This window comes from Bison bison, unplaced genomic scaffold (genome assembly GCF_000754665.1).
Source record: "Bison bison bison isolate TAMUID 2011002044 unplaced genomic scaffold, Bison_UMD1.0 scf7180017864145, whole genome shotgun sequence".
Taxonomy (NCBI): domain Eukaryota; kingdom Metazoa; phylum Chordata; class Mammalia; order Artiodactyla; family Bovidae; genus Bison; species Bison bison.
Genome location: NW_011494717.1, coordinates 1,569,868 through 1,584,142, shown reverse-complemented (window position 1 = coordinate 1,584,142; position 14,275 = coordinate 1,569,868).

The window sequence follows — 14,275 nt, the reverse complement described above, 5'->3', positions numbered from 1 at the left end:
AGCTCTGGGATTTCTTTGGAAGGAATGATGCTAAAGCTGAAACTCCAGTACTTTGGCCACCTCATGCGAAAAGTTGACTCATTGGAAAAGACTCTGATGCTGGGAGGGATTGGGGGCAGGAGGAGAAGGGGACAACAGAGGATGAGATGGCTGGATGGCATCACTGACTCGATGGACGTGAGTATGAGTGAGCTCCAGGAGTTGGTGATGGACAGGGAGGCCTGGTGTGCTGCCATTCATGGGGTCGCAAAGAGTTGGACACGACTGAGCGACTGAACTGAATACATAGTTTTAGAATATCATATTATCAAACTGTGAGCTGTTGAAAAGCAAGGATTATGCCTAATTAATTGCTCTATGATTATAATCCAGTCTTATAGGCATCATAGTATCTAGAGCATAGTTTTGAAACGACATAATGTCTACTCCGGGTACATTGTGGGAAGCTACTACATATTTAGATAAGGAATGATGAGTAAAGAAAAACTCTAGGTAGAATATTTGTTATATACAAAGATATGTCTTTGGATGAAGATATTATACAAAAGAAAAATATTAGTATCATGGATAAAGCAGTTAAGTTGAATGCATGTAAAATTTCCCACCAGAGTTCTGTTGAATGTAATCCTTTGATTGAAAATCTTGGATCTAAGTCTTACCTCCAGAAGAAATTTGATGGGAAACTTTCACATGCACTAAACTCAATTATCTAATTTTATCTTCTCAACAGGCCTGAGGAAGTGGTTACGATTCACATGGTACAGTTCTGTAAACTGAAACGCAAAGTAGTTAAAATCGCTGACTTGGGACTCTATCAGAACTCATGAATTTAAATGCTATACTTTTTCCTACAAGAGTTAAGCTGTAAAGGAAGAGGGCAAATTATGTCATAGAAACTGTGAAAAACAAAACTCCAGGCCATTACCTACCCCACTCTCCTGTCTCTGGTGCAAGAGAAATGCTTTGATCATAGAGGACCATAGTATTAATGTGATACAGTCTTAATCTCTAAATATTTATTTCCCCTAGTTTTCCTTTGAGTTGGCGCTCCTAAATCTCAGAATCATAAAATCCCAGGGGCCCTAGAATTATTCGTCTTGCTCTTAGTTACTAGGCATGGCTTTGAGCAGAGAAGATGGTATACAAAATCCCACTGGCCAAGGGAAAAATATGAGTCACTGTCAAGTGATGATTTCCACTGGGCAACTGGGGAGAGACATGGCTTCTGCCAACATCCATGATGGCTCTTTGTGTCAACTGCCCCGCCCCCCAAAAAAAAATAGAAACCCCTGAAAAAAGCCAGAAGCATCTCTCAAAAACACAAGAAGTCTGTCTGGTGTTTAGTTACATACACATAAAGATTATACAGTGAACTTCTGCTTCTGTATTGTACAGTGGGCTTCTGTTGGTTTGCCCCTGTGCTGAGTTTTCACCAGGTCTTCCCTCTTTAAGCCTCCTGAGTCATTCAGCAGTCAACCATGCTCTTCATGAGTTTTTTTCTTGGGACCTTTTTCTATTCTAGTGAAATAAAGCACCACAGGCACAAAATTCATATTTTGGCAAGTGGTGTCACTTGCTATCCTGTATCTTCCCACAGATTTCGTTTTATTGAACTAATATCTTCCTGCTGAATTGGGACTGTGCAGACCCACCAAAGGCAAAACCTCAGGCAGAAGGGATGACTTTGCTAGCTTCTTTGCTATTCCAAGTGACATTTCCTCAGATGTTTGCTGCCCTGCTGTGCAAACATAGTTACGCATGAAATAAAGTAAAAACAAAAAAAATTAAACAGCAGTTAGTGGTTGGATGTTATTTCCAGTTTGGAACCACTGAGGAGGCTGCTATAGAAAACTCTTCCCTCTGTTATTACAAAATAACAGTTTGTGGATGGTGAAAAGAAAACACAACTGAATTTCCTTTTAACTTCAAATACAGAAGCTAGTGCATCTATCATTACCACCACATTACAATACATTATGGGAGAAGGTCATCGTAACTTTAGAGGGGTTATTTCCATCCACGTCTCTCATCCTCTCAAAATTGTTATAAAGGGACCAGCCTGATGCCAAATGCTCTGCTAAAGAAAACACACCAAGCTGAAGTGAGTGAGTTAGAATGAAACAGAACCAAAATTCATTGCATGGGACCCAACATTGAAGCCGATTTTGTCACAATGCACCCTGATACAGCAGCATCAAACACAGCTCTGTTCTCTTTCATGTTTGCCTTTATGTCAAATTCTGCTTTTCCAAATAGGCTATTCTTTGTCCAAAGACCACAAGTGCAGTCCTTGTCAATATCCTTGGAGTCTAGAATTGTTCCATGTCCTTCCTTCATAGAATTCGGTCATTACCCCCTTCTTTTCTGATGATGATGAAAACAAAAGCAATAAAATAGCTAATATTTATTTAAAGTTCAGTACATGACATGTAATATTCCTATTTAAACCACATAAAAATCCTATGAGGTGGTAATTAGAGACTTGCTTTGTATTTAATTATGAGTTCAATTGAGGTCTCATCACACAGAAACTTCTTGACAGAAGGGTCTGAGCTTATTTAATCACTATATTCTACAGCCTCAGGCCCTTGTTAGTCCCAAGTCAAAGCATGTGAAACAACTGTCCACAGGAGAGCCACATATTCCAGAATACTTGGACATATTGTGACCATGTCTATTCTAAACAACTAATAAATATTATACCAGAACAACATGTATGCCTAAGCAAGGGGGGCCAGCACATCAAAATGCTGTTCAAGCTCATCTTCTGACTTGGCCTAGCATCTTCAGTGGAAAAGTAAGTAAAACTAACATTTTCAAAGGAGTATATCTTCATTTGTTGTTGTTGTTGCTTAGTTGCTAAGCTGTGTCCACCTCTTTTGCAACCCTATGGACTGTAGCCCACCAGGCACCTCTGGCCATGGGATTTCCCAGGCAAGAATGCTGGAGTGGCGGGTAGCCATTTCCTTCTCCAGGAGATCTTCCTGACCCAGGCATCAAACCCAAGTCTCCTGCCAATGTGGATTCTTTGCCACTCAGCCACCAGAGAAACATATATCTTCATAATTTGTACTTAACTTACAAATGTGATTCTTGGGTAAAAGATACATGAATAATTGCACTGAGAGGGGAACATGGTTTAAAGAGCTCTTCCACATAACATTTTCTCTATTTAATGTTTCTTAACAGCTGGAAGACAAGACCTTGAGTCAGAGACCTGAATTTGGCCTTCCTCTTAAGTGGGCTACCCCAACATCACAATATTCAGCTGCTCGTAGCCACAGAGCTGACATCACCATTTAGAAAATTTCTTAGGTTCTTTCAATTTTTAGAAGATGTCTTCTTTCCTTCTCTCTAAAGTTAACTTCAAAAAAGCGGGAGAATATGAAATGGGAAAGGGGCATGCCATCTTTGATGAGTCTATTGGGCATATAATTTTAAAGTACAATATACAAAGAAGGGCTGTTGAGAGAAATGAAATGAGTGATGATAGGAGAGGACACCAAGAAAAGGTACCTGGGTCATGACTGATTCACATCATTGTATGGCAGAAACCAACACAAAATTGTAAAGCAATTTTCCACCAATTAAAAAATAGATAAAATTAAAATAAAAAGAGAAAAGGCCCCTGTTTCTAAAGATCTTGGGCCGGATGAGTCTAGTACCTCCTCATTTTGGATGATACAAGAAGTGTGTACAGATACACTGCATGAGCCTCTTTGAATCCAATTTGCCTCCACCAAGTGGCAGGGAATAGCAAATGACCATTTTTGAAGAGGCAGATGATGGTAGAGAAAGAATGGGAATCAAACAGCCTTGAAACTTAAATAAGATGACATCACCTCTCACTTCTCTTTTACACACATCCACACACAATCTCACTCACTCATACTCTCATACATACATCTTCATCACATGGCACCATGTATTAGAGTTTTATTGTAAACTAAAGAACTTTTCTGTTCTCCTGGCTCTAAATTTTACCTACAAGGCAAAGTGATGATCATCAAGTTCTTGTGCTGCTGCTGCTAAGTCGCTTCCGTCGTGTCCGACTCTGTGCGACCCCAGAGACGGCAGCCCACCAGGCTCCTCCGTCCATGGGATTCTCCAGGCAAGAGTACTGGAGTGGGGTGCCATTGTCTTCTCCGTCAAGTTCTTGTAGACAGACTCAAATTCCCTGTTTCCCAGCCACTCAGATTGCTTCCAACCACAGCTTTCTCCCCTGGTCCCATGTCTGCAGATTCTGTTCATAAATGAAGGGAGAAATTCCTCCACTCAAAGATAACAAAAACAATTATTACTACTACTAGTCAAGGTTTTGTAGTAATAACAATAAAATTTTACATCAAATATATGGAACATGATTTTTAATCAGAAAATGAGAAAGTGAACAATACAAATAACACAAATGAAGAACCACACCAGAAAAAAATTACACTATAAAGCAGCAGTATGTTTTACCAAATATTGCCCACAGCATTGAAGAATGTAAAGGAAATATGACCTTTATAATGAAAATCTAATATGGAGCAAGAAAGGATTGATGAATAAAAGATTAGAACACGAAAATGGCAAAGCTCAGGAAAGAAGTGGAAGGGTAAATAAAAACCATCAGAGGGAAGCAGAAAAGCAATAGGCAAACATTACTAAAAATCAGGAATAATAAGGCAGGCTCAAAAAACCTTGAAATAAAGGACACATCTTAAAGAGTTTAAAGGATTAGTGCAAAAATAATGGGTGCACAATGAATAGGAAGGAGTGCCAATATATATATATGCATGACTGGTGTCCCCAGAGAAAAGATGGAACTGGAAAAGGAATAAAATATTCAAATATATACTTTGGGAAAGCTTTTCTGAAATCTAGAAATATGTTAATCTTCACAGTTAATAGGCACATCATGTTTCAGGGGGAAAATAATACAGATCGATCAACATTATTATATACTCAGTTCAGTTCAGTTGCTCAGTCATGTCCTACTCTCTGCAACCCCATGGACTACAGCACGCCAGCCTTCCCTGTTCATCATCAACTCCCGGAACATACTCAGACTCATATCCATTGAGTTGGTGATGACGTCCAACCATCTCATCCTCTATTGTCCTCTTCTCCTCCTGCCTTCAATCCTTCCCAGTATCAGAGTCTTTTCCAATGAGTCAGTTCTTTGCATCAGGAGGCCAAAGTATTGGAGCTTCAGCTTCAGCATCATTCCTTCCAATGAATATTCAGGACTGATTTCCTTTAGGATTGACTGGTTGGATCTCCTTGCAGTCCCAGGGACTCTCAAGAATCTTCTTGAACAACACAGTTCAAAAACATCAATTCTTTGTTGCTCAGCCTTCTTTATAGTCCTCCTTTCACATCCATATATGACTACTGGAAAAATGATAGCTTTGACTAGATGGACCTTTATCCGCAAAGTAATGTCTCTGCTTTTCAATAAAGTGTCTAGTTTAGCCATAGCTTTTCTTTCAAAGAGCAAGAGTCTTTTAATTTCATGGCTGTAGTCACCATCTGCAGTGATTTTTGAACCCCCCAAAATAAAATCTCTCGCTGTTTCATTGTTTCCCCATCTATTTGCCATGAAGTGATGGGACTGGATGCCATGATCTTAGTTTTTTGAATGTTGAGTTTTAAGCCAGCTTTTTTCACTCTCCTCTTTCACTTTCATCAAGGGGCTCTTTAGTTCTTCTTCACTCTCTGCCATAAGGGTGGTGTCATCTACATATCTGAGGTTATTGATATTTCTCCTGGCAATCTTGATGCTGGCTTGTGCTTTATCCTGCTCAACATTTCGCATGATGTACTCTGAATATAAGTTAAATATGAAGGGTGACAATATACAGCCTTGAGGTACTCCTTTCCCAGTTTGGAACCAGTCCGTTGTTCCATGTCCAGTTCTAAGTATTGCTTCCTGACCTGCATACAGGTTTCTCAGCAGGTAGGTAAGGTGGTCTGGTATTCCCATCCTTTTCAGAATTTTCCACAGTTTATTGTGATGCACACAATCAAAGGCTTTGGTCAATAAAGCAGAAGTAGCTTTCTATCTGGAACTCTCTGCTTTTTCTATGATCCGATGGATTTTGGCAATTTGATCTCTGATTCCTTTGCCTTTTCTAAATTTAGCTTGAACATCTGGAAGTTCTCAGTTCACTTTCTGCTGAAGCCTCACTTGGAGAATTTTAGGATTACTTTGCTAGCGTGTAAGATGAGTGCAATTGTGTGGTAGTTTGAATATTCTTTGGCATTGCCTTTCTTTGGGATTGGAATGAAAACTGACCTTTGACCTTTTCCAGTCCGGTGGCCAGTGCTGAGTTTTACAAATTTCCAGATATGTGATATATATTACGCTGTGTTAATAGGCAGAGTATATAAAGAGTAATCCTAGAGACATGCCCCACAAAATAATAAAATAATTCTTAAATTGACAAAAAATATTATTTGGCATTTGTTTGACCATCCAGCTTCAGAATACTTCATCACATCTAGGTAACTTTTCCCAAATTATCAGTTTTTGTACAGTGCAGTGATCAAACAATTTGAATAATGAAAATATAAGATACTCCCTTTTCCAGCCTTCCTGGTATTTAGGGCACAGAGTTGTGTTGTGGGATTCACCCATCACTCACAGACATGTCATAGTTTCACCCAGAAGGTAACAGTGTAAGTGGGGAGAGGTGGGTGAACTCTGTCCTTGGCATTGACCACAATGGAAGGTCAAGTTCCTGCCACTGATGCTTGAATGAAATCTGAGTATCAGTGTTCAAAACTGCAGTGTCTAGTACTTGTTAGCAGCAAAAATTTTATTTTTCTGTTTCTTAGTTTGTTATTTTTGGTCTTCAGGTACAGAGGGTTGAGTTATTTATGCAAATAACTTTGTTTTTATGCAAATTTATTTGCTTTATTATGATCAGTTCAAATATGGTAGCTCTCTCATTTTAACTGTGCATTTTCCCCTTTGATCACCCAAACTTCCCTGTACTCTATAAGTAATATTTTTCCCAACCCCTGCTCCCATCTATAGACAACCACTGATTTAATTACCATTATAAATTACTTGTATTTCCTAAATTTTGTATAGATGAAAATACACTGCATGTACTCTTTTGTCTGAATTTTTCCAGAAAGTGTTAACTATTTTTATATTCATCCATGGTGTATGTGTTCATTTATTATATTTATGAAAAATAAACTATTACATGATATACTGCAATTTGATTATCCATTAATCTATTGATGAAGATTTGGGCTATTTTCTGAGTTTAGCCATTAAAATTTAAGTTTCTATGAATATTAATATACAAGTCTTTGCATGGTAATATTCTTTCAGTTCTTAGAGGCTAATGCCTAAGTGTGGAATGAGTGGATCATATAGCAGGTATATGGCTAACATTTTAGGAAATGCTAAACTGTTTACCAGTGGCTGTCCCACCATATATTCTTACCAAGAGAATATGAGAGTTTCAGTTTCTGTATAAAGTACTTGATATAGCCATTCTTTCTAATTTTTGGCATTCTAAGATCATGTAAAAGTATTTCATTGTGGTTTCAATGAACACATACCTAATGATTAAAGATGTCAATAATTATTTTGTTTTCACATCAGTATTCATACATCTTATCTGTTCAAATATTTTACATATTTAAAAATTAGTTATTGTCTTCTTACATTAGTTTTGAGAATTTTTAAACATATATTCTGGATACAAGTTTTCATTGGACATATGACTTGCGGCAAATATTCTCTCCAGTCTATGGTCTATGTTTTTAATCTTTGTCTTTCAAAGAGCAGACATTTAAAATTTGATTAAGTTTATCGTATTTATTTTCATTTATAGACCTTTTTTTTTTAATGCTGTAACTAGGAACTCCTTGTCTAACCGAGAGTTATAAAAATTTTCTTTTCTGTTTTCTACTAGAAGGTTTATAGTTTGAGGTTTTAAGTGTAGATTTAAAATTGATTCTAAGTTAATTATTTTTTATGTGGTGGAAAATATGAAGTTCATTTTCTTTTTTGTATAAAGATATCCAATTAATCCAGTACCATTTGTTTAAAAAAAGAAAGACTCTCATTTTTACACTGAATTTCCTTTGTACTTTTATGAAAAATCAGTTTTCATTTATGTGTCATTCTGTTTCTGAACTTTATTCTTTTCAATTGATCTATTCATTTATTTTTATGTTAATACCACAGAACCTTGATTAATGAAGACTTTACTAAGTCCTAATATCAGGCAGTGTTATTATTCCAAACTTAGGTTCTTTTTTTCCAAAACTTTTCATTGCTGTAGGTCCTTTGGATTTACTTAAATTTCAGAATCAGCTTGTCAGTTTTACAAAAATAGCACTGAGGGTTTAAACGGGTTAGCCTTGAAATTATGTATTAATTTGGGGAAGGCTGATATCTTAATTTGTCTTTTGACTCACCAGCACAGTATATCAAGCCATTTTTTTGGTCTTAATTTCAATTATCAGTGTTTGTAATGTTGGTGTACATGGCTCTCGTAAGACTTATCTCTAAGTATTTCACATTTGTGATGCTTTTGTAAGTGGTGTTTTTCTTTTCCATTTTTATTGTTCATTGCTAGTATATAGAAACACAACTAATAGTTGTATACTGAGCTTCAATCTTGCAACTTTGTTGAACTCGTTTTAGTTCTAATAACTGTTTGTGAATGCCATAGGATTTTCTACAGAGATAATCATGTTGTCTATGAATAAAAATGATTTTACTTCTTCTTCCCTAATCTAGAGATATTCTTTTTTATTACTTTATTGTAGTGGCTAAAACCTCCAACTGAATAGCAGGAAGAAGAACAGACATCCTTGTCCTGCTATTGATAATTGGTGAAAGAATGTTGAGCCTTTCACCATTAAGAATTACAATAGCTGTAGGTTTTTCTCAGAGGCCTTTATTATTTTTCAGAGGTTGAAGATCCCATTTTATCATTGTTTGCTGAGTGTGTCTTTTTGCTTGTTTATTTTTTAGTGGGGAATGGATGTTGCATCTTGTCAAAAGCTTTCCCCACATTCTTCATGAATGCAGATCTTCATTCAGTAAACAAAATCCCTATTTCAAGATGTCAAGTCCATGATTTTATTATAGAGCATGAAGTGGTAGAGTGTATACGTATCTATGTGTATGTATGTGTATATTTTTAATCAAACCTGTCTTTCATTTGATCTTCTATTAAGGGAGATTAATCAGTTTATAATTAGTGCATGCTCTGTTCTATCAGTAAAATTTCCACATCATTTCAGATTTCTAAATTTATGTATTTTCTTTTACATTTTTCTGCATTCCTATAGATAATTAAAATTGTTTTCTCTGGTTTTAAGAAAATCTTACATTCTATTTTTATAGCTATGGTTCTGGGACTTAAATTATGTCATCCATATATATGTTATTATGACTTTTCATTATTTCGACTTATCAAATATAAATTTTCTCTTCATTAAAAAGACAAGCCTCTCACTTTCTTTCAGGTTTCTTTTACCTTTGGCATAAGCTGTTTTCTAAAGTATCCAGAATACAACAATAAAAGTGACATTTTAATTCATTAAAGAAGGAATGATGTACTTAATAAGTGACATTTGCATAGTTATCTTCTCATTGGGATAAAAATAAATATAATCCCTATTTACACTCCATGTAAAATAAAATTTAATATGAGTTAGAAATCTAAATGTGAAGGACATAAAAATACAAAACTTTAAACTGAATCATTTAGGAGGATATATTGATATAACCTCAGAGTACGGAATGCCTTTTCAGCTAAACAGGAAACCAGAAACCATAAATGAAATCATGGCAGATTTTTTACATTCCATGAAATTTCTTTAAACAATGACACATTTTTATTTGCTTTATATCTTTATCATGATTAGTATATACATCTTTATAAGGCATTGCTAATTTTATCTCTTTATCCTTGATGAAAAATACATTTGATGGTTTTTGCACTATAACTAAAAGCCTTGCTTATTCAGTCTACTAATTTAAAATAATCTATTCTTTTTTCTTGAAAAAGAAATTGCTTTTTGCAGCCTACCAACTTCCTATAGTAGGCCAGCTGTCATCTAAATCCGTGTATCTTGTTCTTTATGTTTTCTGTTTCTCACTCAACTTTTTAAGCTTTTCTTTTATGTAGCATCTGGAAACTTACTGAGACTAGTGCATAAAGAATTTCTATAGACATTTTAATTGTTTTTCTCACATATTCTTTTAACTGAGCTGTGTATAGAAGTCTAGATTCAAACTAAGTTATTCTTAGTGTTTGAAAGGAAGACAATTTCATTGTCTTCAAGCACTCATTGTTGTTATTGAGCATTCTGATGCCAATTTGATTTCCACTCTCTGAACTTTCTGAAGTTATGCAATGATGTCTTTTAAGGATTTTATCTTTTGTGTTTTGAAATGTTGGAGAAAGAATGAAATACTCCAAGTGTATGCACATGTGTGTGTGTGTGTGTGTGTGTTACCTCGAGATTACTTGAGCATACTTTTTGAATTAAAAAACTTTGAACTTTGGTGCTGGAGAAGACTCTTGAAAGTCCATTGGACAGCAAAGAGATCAAACTAGTCAATCCTAAAGGATATCAACCCTGAATATTCTTTGGAAAAACTGATGCTGAAGCCGAAGCTCCAATACTTTGGCCACCTGATGCGAAGAACTGACTTATTGAAAAAAACCCTGATGCTGGGAAAGATTGAGATCAGGAGGAGAAGAGGGCAACAGAGGATGAGATGGTTAGATGGCATCACTGACTCAATGGACGTGAGTTTGAGTAAATTCAAGGAGATAGAGAAGGACAAGGAAGACTGGCGTGCTGCAGCTCGTGGGATCACAAAGAGATGGATGCAACTTAGCAACTGAACAACAAACCTATGGTAAATTGTTTTCTATCATTTATTTGTTTAAATTATTTTCTATTTTTTCCTCTTTCTAACATTTTATTAAATGTTATTTTTTTAAGTATTTCATATAGCTTAATCATTCTGTCATGTTTATCTTTTTTTTTTTTTTTTACTCTTTTTGGGAAAAGGTTATCAATTTTTGGCTCCTAGCCATTCTATTGAAATTCAAATTCAGAAAAACAATCTTTAATTTCCAATAGGATTTTCACAGTTTATTTCTCAATTTTTATTTTCGTTATCACAGACTCTTCTTATTTTATAGAGGCAGCAATATCTTTCTGGATCTTTCTAATAGTTGTGAATTTTTAGAAGTTCACTTGTATTGCATGAATTATCTATTTGTTTTGAGTTTAGTTGATCTGAACTTTAATTTTTTCTTCATTAGTACTATTATTTTCCTTATACTTCTGGTGAAATCTTGGTTATCCATTATATTTAAGCATGAAGGACACTTGATTTTTTTAGATCCTGGAATAATGTTTTTCCTATAGTCCTCCTTTTTGATGAGCTACTTGGAACTTTGTCTAGAGTAGAAATTGTCAGTTGGAGGGTTTTACTTTGAAGTCTGCTGGTACAGTTAAGACAGCTACGAGACTAGACATGATACAGCCTTTAGAAGCCTTAGTCCTTCTCAAGTGTCGCTCAGCTGTGTCCAACTCTTTGTGACCCCACAGAATGTAGCTCTGTCCATGGGATTCTCCAGGCAAGAATACTGCAGTGGGTAGCCATTCGCTACTCAAAGTAGTCACTCAGCTGTGTCCAACTCTTTGTGACCCCACAGAATGTAGCTCTGTCCATGGGATTCTCCAGGCAAGAATACTGCAGTGGGTAGCCATTCGCTACTCAAAGTAGTCACTCAGCTGTGTCCAACTCTTTGTGACCCCACAGAATGTAGCTCTGTCCATGGGATTCTCCAGGCAAGAATACTGCAGTGGGTAGCCATTCGCTACTCAAAGTAGTCACTCAGCTGTGTCCAACTCTTTGTGACCCCACAGAATGTAGCTCTGTCCATGGGATTCTCCAGGCAAGAATACTGCAGTGGGTAGCCATTCGCTACTCAAAGTAGTCACTCAGCTGTGTCCAACTCTTTGTGACCCCACAGAATGTAGCTCTGTCCATGGGATTCTCCAGGCAAGAATACTGCAGTGGGTAGCCATTCGCTTCTCCAGGGGATCTTCCCGACCCAGGGATCGAACCCAAGCCTACTGTATTACAGGCAGGTTCTTTACCCTGTGAGCCACCAGGGAAGCCAGTCTTTCACAAGAGGTAAATGGAATACTGTCAAAGGAGAATACTCGTTTTTTGTTTTGTTTTTTCTTCTTTGGTTTGCCAGGCAGTCCTTGTGTGAGGGTGGAGGTGAAGATGAAGATATACAACAAGGCTACTGATCTACAGTTCTGTTTGCAACACCTATTTTGTACATGCTAATCCTAAGAAGACCATCTCCTACAGTATTCCACATAGATTGCATTTACCTCTTCCTGTGAGTTTACATGCTAGTGTGGAGAGGCAAAAAATACATGAGATCAATAAGCAACATAATTCCAAACAGTGATTACTACTATGAGGGAAATAAAAAATAAGGTGATAATTACGAGGACAGACAGTGAGAGGTAGCATACTTTTCTCTTTGAAAAATAAAGATTCATTTTCAAAGTAAATATTTGGAAAGTAGGAGCATGGAGATTTCTGAATTCTTTGCTTTTGTCAATGTTTCATATATTTCCCACACTTGTGGAGCTAGAAACCAAATGTGAACTATCTTTATTCTCTAAGGTCCACTAATTTGAACAGTTGTTTTTGAGACAGTACTTGAAATAAAGTACATGTTTAGCTAGAAATATATTTTAAAACAAATTAAAGGTTTTAACATCACTATAATGGATTGGGGGGAAGGAAAAGACATTTAAACTTAATATAAAACCTTATTTTAAGTTCAATTAATGCAAATCATTGAAGTCATTCTATAAAATAGTTACTCTGTATACATCCAAAATCAGCTTCTGACATGATGGGCTTTAGAAAACAATGAAATGAAAACTCTTCTAAAATATCTCATAAAGAAGACTTCTTACCAAATTAGGTTGACCTTTTCCTTTGTTAGTCCAAATCATTGGAGTTTGAATAAATGCCTGGAAATGTATAGAAAGGATCAAGTGTCTAAAAATCAAGAAACTAGCAAAATCCCAAATTCTGTATAATTTCTGGCTCAACTGTGAAGACTCAAGGGAAGCAGAAATCTTTCTCTAATTATCTGAAGAAAGGGCTTGCTGAGAAGGTAGAATTATTTGGAAAGTTAGGTGGGAGGATGAAAGAGGGCTGGGGAAAGGCGAGATTTCATAGTAGAATCCAGTCTGAGTGAAATCAACATATAATGTGGTTATGATCACAAAGTATGTGCATTATCTATTTCTTTTCTTTAACATTATCTACTGCCATATGATCCCTTTTCTTTTCATTTCTCACTGAAGTCTCCAGTCATGAATAAACTGAATTCACGGTCCAGGGAACACAATGTTCAGAAGAAGTTAGTATATGCTAAGGTGCTACAGAATACAAGGAGTTCTGTGACCAAGTAATTTTGGGAAACTCTGTTAAGCTGATTTCTTTTGTTTATTGCAACATTTCTCAGAATCTTTAGGATGCTAACAAGCATTGTGAATCTCTAAGGTGGGTACAATTTTGATCAAACTTCAAGAGACAGTGAAGAACATGGAAATCTGGCACGATGCAGTCCATGGGGTCACAAATAGTTGGACAGCAACTGAACAACAGCAAAAGCAAGGTGAGCATGGCATATGCAAGCTTTCTTGAATGTATTTGTCTCTGGATATTTTGGCAGAACAGCTGTAAGTCACTAATGTTCCAATAACATTAATTATCTTAATAGATACTTTATGCTATGTGTTTTTAGCATCTAGCTATCAAAGAAGCTAGAGATCTGAGAATGAAATATAGAAAATGAGCTCAAATGTTAGGCAAAGTCTTAGTCCATTTCATAGATTGCTGTAACATTTCAATTAGGCAAGTGTTCTCAAACTAACTGTGACTGAGGATCGGTTTTGTTTTAAGTTACTAATCCATCTTGATTCAAACTTTCATAAAATTCAATAAAAAGATAATATGAAGACATAAACTATGACACTACAATACTTTTTTTCTTAGTAGATTCAGTAGATATTATAAAATTACTCTAAGTTGCTATTAAATTTTCTAAACTCAGACTCAGCTTCTAGATTTCTGTCATTGCAAACCAGTAACAAGCATTTTCTTATGGCACCCGTTCACACTTTGAGTAGCCCTGAGTTAGTGTATATTCATGTAAGTAGCATCTATAATATAGGCTGCTGTTCTAAG